The sequence below is a fragment of the Trichosurus vulpecula genome, chromosome 7 (assembly GCF_011100635.1).
Source record: "Trichosurus vulpecula isolate mTriVul1 chromosome 7, mTriVul1.pri, whole genome shotgun sequence".
In the NCBI taxonomy this organism is placed as follows: Eukaryota; Metazoa; Chordata; class Mammalia; order Diprotodontia; family Phalangeridae; genus Trichosurus; species Trichosurus vulpecula.
Genome location: NC_050579.1, coordinates 263,646,415 through 263,655,111, shown reverse-complemented (window position 1 = coordinate 263,655,111; position 8,697 = coordinate 263,646,415). Strand labels below are relative to the sequence as shown.

The 8,697-nt window shown below is 42.3% G+C and overlaps 3 non-coding genes across 3 annotated transcripts; all 3 read left to right on the top strand.

Annotated features, from left to right (window-relative positions):
• Positions 1–7,115: 7,115 nt before the first annotated feature.
• TRNAA-UGC lies at positions 7,116–7,187 on the top strand. Its single transcript has one exon. It is a non-coding gene; the product is annotated as a tRNA-Ala (tRNA).
• A 774-nt stretch (positions 7,188–7,961) lies between these two features.
• TRNAK-CUU lies at positions 7,962–8,034 on the top strand. The gene has a single exon. It is a non-coding gene; the product is annotated as a tRNA-Lys (tRNA).
• A 368-nt stretch (positions 8,035–8,402) lies between these two features.
• Positions 8,403–8,475, top strand: TRNAV-CAC. Its single transcript has one exon. It is a non-coding gene; the product is annotated as a tRNA-Val (tRNA).
• The last annotated feature ends 222 nt before the right edge of the window (positions 8,476–8,697 follow it).

Below are 8,697 nucleotides of genomic sequence, written 5' to 3'. Positions count from 1 at the left end.
CCTGAATTTTAGGCACATTTGTCAGAACCAATTTTATTTATTTTAACATTAATCTAATATCCAAACCATTTTTGGCTTAGGAAAATCAATGTCAAATCTGCATAATTCCCCTATGATCTCCAACATGACTCTCTACTCCAAGACAATTTAAGATAACAGTTATGGGAATCCTGAACAAGGAAAAGACCTTGTGTTAAATGAGACTTTGTGTTCTAAATGACAAACAATTATCAAGCGAGAAGTGAAGAAGCTCCAGAAGCATCTATCCAGAAGGGGTCTCCTAAGAAGGGAGTTGCCCAAAATATGACATTTCCCTCAAAAGTCTCTGCCCAGAAGTTTACCTCTAAGAAGGCTAAATGAAGACCAGAAGGATCAGCAAGGCCAAGGCCAGAGGCCCTAAGAAGGGGCTAGCTCAGAAGAGAGCTGCTCAGAAGGCCAAAAAATAAGAGGCTTTCACAAATCAAATAAAGATTATCTTAGATTAGTTGATTGATTGACTGATTGATTGATTGATTGAGTGTGTGTGTGTGTGTGTGTGTGTATGCAGTTTGGAATTAACATTCAGTTAACTGTAGTCATTATATTGTCAGTTAACAGTTAACATTCTTTATACTTTCTGGATTCTACCCCTCAAGGGCTGAAAGAATTTGTCCCTACGTATTATCAACCTGCCAGAGTTTGTTCTAAGAAAAACAAACAAAATTAGGCTTTTTGCACATGTTTATTTCTCTCAAAGTGGCAGCCTTGCATGTGCCTATGCACAGGAGTTCATTTGGCAATGAGCTCACTTTGGGACCAGGCCACACAGATTATATACCTACAGAGTAAGGAAGCACTCCGTCCCCCTGACTCAGGATGCCTGTGTCCTTTGTCACCCAAAATAATAGTCTCCATAGAACAAGAGGATGCCCCCAGGGGGTCTGGTTTCTGTCAGCCATAAACAAGGGGGTGTCATAAATATGAGAGTGTCATAACAGGATAGAGTCCATAAAACAACAAGATAAGAGAAGTACTGTTAATCATGATAGTGTCCTTTTCGAGGCACCCAGGCCTTCTCAGTCATGGACCAAAGAATGCTCCCAAAATTAATTTTGGGGTTCACTCAGAAAGTATTTCAAAGGGGCCGGAGCAGGATTCCACAATATCAGTAACTTAATCTTGAATTTAAAAAAGGACATTGCCCTTTGGTGAATCCTGGGTCCAGTTACTTCAGGTGAGTAGGGAAAGCAAAGGTTTGATTTACCAGACCCGAGCTAAGTTTGGTTTTCAACCTTAATCCATTTCCTTAATAAAGATCTTCTGTTCTTTCAAACCAGGAAAAGTATAGACAGGGTTTTTAGCCTAGAGAAAATAATATTTATTAATATTACTAGTTGAATTAAAAAGGAGATTTCTAATATTATTTTATTTGGTTTGTTTAAATTCAGAATGACAAATAATTTTTTAAATATAATCATAATGTGGAAGTTTTTAAAAGGTTAGAAACAGCCATAGCCATTTAATTTACTTGTGCAGTGGAGACGTGACCGCCATTGGTTTAGAAAGCAAGTTCATCTGCCAACCTTAAGGCAAACATAATAGATAATGATGAAAGACTGTAAGCATACTGTCTCACAAAACATCTAAAAGCAATCGACTGAATAACTAAACAGCTTGGACAATGGTGTGAGAACCAGCTAAACCAGATTATCAGGAGCACATTTAAGTTAAAACCTCAAAGAAGCCAATAGATAGATGCCAAATAAAAGGGCATTTAAAAGGCAGTGTGGCATAGAACAGTAGTTCTCAATTTTTTTGGCCTTCTTGATCTATCTGTCTATACTCTTACACATTATTGAAGACTCCAAAGAGCTTTTGTTTATGTAAGTTATATTACAATATTTGCTGTACTCAAAATTAAAACTGATAAAATTTTAAAACATTTATTAATTTATTTTAAAATGATAAATTCATTATATGTTAACATTAACATTTTTAAGAAAAACTATTTTTAAAAATTTAGTGGAAATGGCATTGTTTTCATATTTTGGCAAATCTCTTTAATATCTGGCTTGATAGAAGATAGTTGGACTCCCATGTCTGCTTCTGCATTCAATTTGTTATAATGTATTGTTTTAGTTGAAGTATATGAAGAAAATCCAGCCTCACACAGATATGTAAGTTAGAAAAGAGAGGTATATTTTAATAGGCAAATAAAGTCTTAGTGTTATTATAGTTTTGATCTGATGAAGTCTCAGGGACCCCATGGGTCACGGACCAACCTCATCTACTCCATCACTGTGATACTATGATAAACTCTAAGGCACTATATAAATGAGTCACAAATTATCTCTTTTGTGATCCTTTCTCATCAATGAAAATAATGGAATATTCTGTCTCTACAACTTTATTAGCCAAGGTAGAGAACAACACTTAAGATTAAACTAGGAAAAGTACCTTGATATGATCAAATAAATATAGAACGAATCTATGTTGAATTTTTTCTTTTTAAAAATAAATTATTTCTCAATTAACAAGCATGCATTTTCTCTCTCTCATGTCCCCCTTCCTATTTAAAAGAAAAAGAAAATCCTTGTAACGTATATTCGTAGCCAGTTAAAACAAATTCTCACATCAGCCAAGTGTAAAAATGTGTATCTTATTCCGTATATTTAGTCCATCACCTTTTTTTCTAGGAAGTAAACAGTGTTCAACATTGGCCCCCTGGAATAATAAATAATTATTGGGTTGGTCACAGTTCTTGGGTGTTTGTTGTTTACTTGTTGTTCGTTTTTACAATATTGCTTTTCTAGTATAAAGAGTTCTGGTTCTGCTCATTTCATTCATCAGTTCATACAAGTCTTCCCAGGTTTTTTTTTTCCTAAAACCAGCTTTGAAGCAATTATAAAGACTTTTAGAGATGCCTTTTCAATGCATCAAGGAAGGGAAGTTTGGTTTGTTATTTTTTTTTAACTGAAAAGATCACAGATCAAAATAAGGCACCTAAGAAGACATCATTGACCTGGTTTCTCATATATTTTGTTGTTATTTAGTCATGTCTGACTCTTACTGACTCCCTGTGGGGTTTTCTTGGCAAAGATAACGGTATGGTTGGGCATTTCCTTCTCCAGCTCATTTTACAGATGAGGAAACTGAGGCAAACAGGTTAAATGACTTGCCCAGGGTCACCCAACTAATTGGATTTGAACTCACAAAAATAATTTCCAGGCCCAGCACTCTAGCCACCGTACCACCTCTCATCTTTAATATATCTTTATTAGGATGGTCTATGTTAGGAGGGCACCCCCAATGAAAACCTGCCAAAGGGACAAGCAGGTTTCATAGTCTTTAAAAACTAGAAAAAGAAGCTCCTATTTGATACTAGAATCAATATGGAACTACTGGAGTTTATAGAGGAGGGAAGGAACCCGATGAGACTTGCACTTTGGGAAAATTACCCTGGTAGTTGTATGGAAGATGGATTAGAAAGGGGAAACACTTGCTGCAGGTACACCAATTAAAGAGGTTAATGTGATAGTCTAGGTGAAAGGTGACAAAGGCCTGAGCTAGTACCTTATGAGTAGGGAAGAGCTTTTTACTATCTCATCTGATCTATTATTGTCCCCATTTTACAGTTGAGGAAACTGAGGCAAAGAGGTTAAATGACTTGCCCAGGGTCACACAGCTACTAAGTCTCTGAGGCTGGATTTGGACTCAGGTCTTCCTTTAGCAAAGGATAAACTTTCTTTCAGGGAATGTACCTTTATAGGGGTATTTGTTAGGAAGTGTGTATAGTATCAACACAAATTTTATATATATATATATAATGTACACACACACATATATATACATATACACACATATACATACATATATGTATACATACACACCACATATATACGCACACACATACATACACACAAATACAAACACCACATATATACACATATACATATACACATATATATTTTTTAAATTATGTGTTAGAGCACTGCTCTAGCTAAATATGAGGGGTAGGAAGAGAATGGAGAGAAAATACAAATATAATGGGAACTGGCACATTTTGATGGCATTTCCCCATGTGAAAGAGGCTGGAGGCCTGCTTTGGGGGAAGATGTGAAGACCTGTAATCCAAGTGTATTGGAGAAACACCAGAGATTATGTTAACTGATTTCACTTGGCTGACTACTTGGTGAACAGGAAGGAGGCTGACTAGAGCCATTTGTTTTGTACACTCTTTCTTGGTTTGATTTCGATGGATATTGGTGTCTACAAAGTCTTTAGGGGGAGGTCTTGGCTGTTTTCCCCTCTTGGGGATTTGGTCCTTTTGTTTGTGATTTTGTGATTTGTGGTTTTGGTCCTTTTGTATTCCCATTTGTTCTTTTACATTTTAGGTGAAAGAGATTAATTTGGATGCCTTGTACTTGGGAGTTTAGAAAGTTCAGGAGAGCATGCTTCTACGAGCCACTGGAAGTCCCAGATTCCTGAAGACTTGGGACATGCTGGGTCTTGCAGCTAGGCTGGCACTGACGTCACGAGGAGTAGGGCGTGAGCTTTGAGACCCAGCTCAGAGGTAGCTGAGACAACTCACAGAGTATGTGGACTTGGTAGAACCAACACTATGTAGAAACTGTTAGGTGTGAGCCTGTTCTCCTCAGAGTAGTACAGGGGAGAGTGTCCCCAGGTGCTGGAAAATGTTTGTACTTTTGTTCTGGCTGTATCTTGGAAGCAAATATCCCTTTGTAAAAGCTAAGTGATGTTAAGTGATAAAATGGAATTGGGGTGCTAGTCACCAGGATACAACAATGTGGAAGGGGAACACAACTGCTCAAGCACTAGAAAATGCCCCAAACTCCTCAGGGTACACCTAGAACCCTAGGAGGTAGATATATCAGCCTAGCTCTGGCAGAGTGAATCCAAGCACACTTTCTACACAAAGATTGCTAAAATATCCTTGCCCTCAAATAATTTACTCAATTGCAGAGGGAAAGGGATACACAAACAAATACTTGTAGGACAAATAGTAAGAGACATAATCACCGGAAGTGCTTTATGCATGTAGCTGAAGTTGTTAGCCTATAGGGGCCATCCCAGAGATGATCCTCCAGGAACACCTCCGGAAGCATCTGGGGACTCCAGAGATACAGGGATTCAGTGGTCGGGCCTTTCAGGCATGATAAACTTCCCGGCTGATTTAGGCCATGACTAGGGACAGACTGGTTGCTCTGGTATGGTGCTGAAAACCCTGAATAGTCGGCTCCTTAGTCCTCCCCCCACATTTGGAAAGGGGGATAGGAGGGGAGCAGGATGACGCATCAGCTATGAAAAGAGAGAACTTCCAGAGAGCTCTGTCCCTTGGACCCTCTACTTGGCATCAGGTAACTCCAAGGCTTCTGGTGACCGGGAGAGGATTGACTGGTGCTTCCTCCTGACATCATGACTCCTACTCTAAAGTAGAAGATAGATGATCCATTAGCCAGCTTTCACTTGAATCCTTGGTTGCCTTTTCTTTTTCTTATATTTCCTTTCCTGAAGAGCTGATGATGTTTCAGGCTCAAAGTGGACAGGTCCAGGGTTAAATGATATGAGTTCTACAAGTCTGAGGGTCCTTTGTCCATTGAGTAAAGTTGACTGGTGATGAGGGGAATTTCCTTATCCGTGATAACGAGGAAGAAGCAAAGCACTTGGCCTAGCTAGCCAGAAGATGTGGACTTTTGAGGTAAGCCAGCACAGGGATAAAAGTGAAATGTAACATGTTTCCTCAGCAGGCCTGCAAATTGCCATAAGTTCTGATGAGATTCAAGTCCCTCCTCCCCGCCATTGTTAACTGTGGTTATAAATTCTAAACCCTGTTTGTAGTCCTTACTGAGTCCCATGTCACCATTTTCTGTGAGGGTTTCAGATTTAGTGGGTTTTTTTACCTGCGGCAAACAAACACCTGTCCCATACCCGATTTATATCGGACACTGAGCAACTTTCTACTCTCTCCTTTCGTAGAGAGCTGAACATGAAGCACAACTTAATTTTTAAGTAATTGAAGGTGGGGGAGGGATGTGTTTAGGGACCATTTGGAGTATTTGAAGCAACAAACGATTGAGAAATGAGAGTTTAGAGTGACAAGGGTGGGAAACCTTTGGCCTTGAGGCCACATGTGGCCTTCAAGGTCCTCGGGTGCAGCCTTTTGACTGAGTCCAAGTCTTACAGAAGTAAATCTCCTTTTATTAAGGGGATTTGTTCTGTGAAGTCTGGATTCAGTCAAAGAGCCGCACTTGAGGACCTGGAGGGTCACATGTGGCCTTAAGGCTACAGGTTCTCCACCCCTGGTAGACACTCTCCTCCTTTGCATTAGAGACCAGATACTCCAAGATAGAGCCTGGTGCCTGGGTTCAAGGAAGAAAGGGGGCCCTTTTGGGAGAGGAAAGAGTATTGTGTTAAGCAATGCGTCTCCAGGATTGAAAAGATGAGAGGAAGGAAAGACAGTTTCCAGTATATTGGGGAAATCAGTGGTGATTTCACGGCTTCAATAGGTGATGACGGGAAGAGTTCATTCCAGGCTTTCAGGAAAAGGCCCCAGGCAACAAACAGGCAAGTATGGAGTTTGTAGTAATTTTAGATTACGGGGCCTAGAGTAGTTTGAAAGAGGAAGGAACGGGAGAGTGACCTTACATTAAGCTAAGGAGTTTGGATTTTATTTTGTGGGCATTTTTGGAGGCCAGTGAAGGGTTGGTTATTAGGACCGGGCAACACTGTAAAACATCTGTGGGAGAGTATGGAGCAAGGGATATTAATAAGGAGGCTGCTGCAATAGTCCTCGCAAAAGTTAATAAGGGAATAATTACAGACGTAAACTCATCAGTCTCACGGGTATTTGTTGCATAGGAAGATCCACTTTGTTGGAGGAAAAAAAAAATGTTTAATCTTCCACTTCCTTCCATCCCATAGGAAAAAAAAGAAAAAGCTGGATAGCAAATATGCAGTGAAATTGCCATTCTCAGGAAATGAGCTTATCCTTCTCCCTCCCCCCTTCTTATTTTCTTTCATTTCCTTTATTTTACTAATAAATTTGTTTGGACTACATGGAACAAGTCTGTTTTATATCATCAAGGAGGTGACCAAAGACCCACCTTCAACAGGCGGGGGATGTAGCTCAGTGGTAGAGCGCATGCTTTGCATGTATGAGGCCCCGGGTTCGATCCCCGGCATCTCCACGGGTTTTTTTTCTTCTCTTACCCCCGCCCCTTTCCAATTGCAAAGTAACAAAACCATCCAAGAACACAGGAGAAAGAAACGCATCCTGTGCTTGACGAATGCGGGGAAGCAGACCGCGAACGCTAACGTGGCAGCGGCTTGCTTTCTACCGCCCCCGGCCTCTGCGCGGCTCCATCTCCAATGCCACAAGCTCCAGAAAGAGGGCCTGTGCTAGGAAGCTCCCAGGAGCGAAGTCGGCTTGCGCGAAGCCCCGCCCCCCAGTTTAACCTTTCACTCGGCACGTGTTTCGGAGCCCCACCCCCCCCTCCGCACCGTGCGCCTGCGCCTGCGCGCTCGGCTTTGGCTGAACTTCCTGGAACGTGGGGCCGCGTCGGGCGAGGCTTGCGGCAGGTTCCCTCCCCTGGGTGCGCTGCTCCTCCAGGAAAAGCAGGTGCCGCTCCCGCTGGTCGCCCTGACTTGATGTGACTGGACTTTGCGGACTCCCCGTGAAACAGGAGGACTAGAGGAGACTGTCCGAGAGGGAGAAGAACAATAGGAGGGAAAGACTGGGGCTAAGGCAGGGGCAGGACGTAATTACTTAGCGTCGCTGTTAATGAAGGGCGCTGGTAGGATACCCAGGGCGGCCGTTTCACCGAGGCGGGAGTCCACCCCCCCCCCTCCAAGAGGGGCGCTCTCCCCGCTGGTGCTTTTGTTCGCTTTGGAAGAAGCAAAAAGCATTTGGTGACAACTTGATACTTTTTGAAAAAAGGAATTGACGAGGCTGCTTCTCAGGTGCCCGGCTAGCTCAGTCGGTAGAGCATGAGACTCTTAATCTCAGGGTCGTGGGTTCGAGCCCCACGTTGGGCGCATTGTGTTTTTTTTCCCCCACACCTGTACCTTATAGGAAAAACTTCACTACAGGCACTGATGACATATACGTGCGCCCACGCCTCTTTAAACTCAGTCGGCTCTGCGGGCTGAGACCAAGCCCCCTCCCCCAGCCCCTAGTTGGGCTGTAATTTTCGAAAAGTTGAACTCTGTCGGATATGGATGCTTTCCAAATGACGGAAACTCAGTATGAAGTGACTCGCATAGCGACGCACACTGTTTTCCTCGCGAAGAGGTGTCGATGTGTTAGAGTCTATAGTCGGCGATGGAACTCACGTATCCACAGCCTTGGGCCAGGGCCAGCTTCCTCCCATTATTAATAGCTGTGGGAAAGCCGCTTGCAGCTGGTTTCCGTAGTGTAGTGGTTATCACGTTCGCCTCACACGCGAAAGGTCCCCGGTTCGAAACCGGGCGGAAACAGTGGACTCTTCTGCTTTTCTCCTCCTCCCGATCTCGCTGTCCTTGTTCAACATCTTATTCCTTTTCTCCTTCTCTCTGTCGGGATACTGAACGTAGTGGTTAAGTAACTGGTCTTTGCAGTTCTAATGCAGTTAGCAAAGTCGGATTTTGCCGTTTTATGCGGCGATAATTACATAGGTGTTCGTCATTATTTTATACGGCAATCATATTGTCACTTTATAT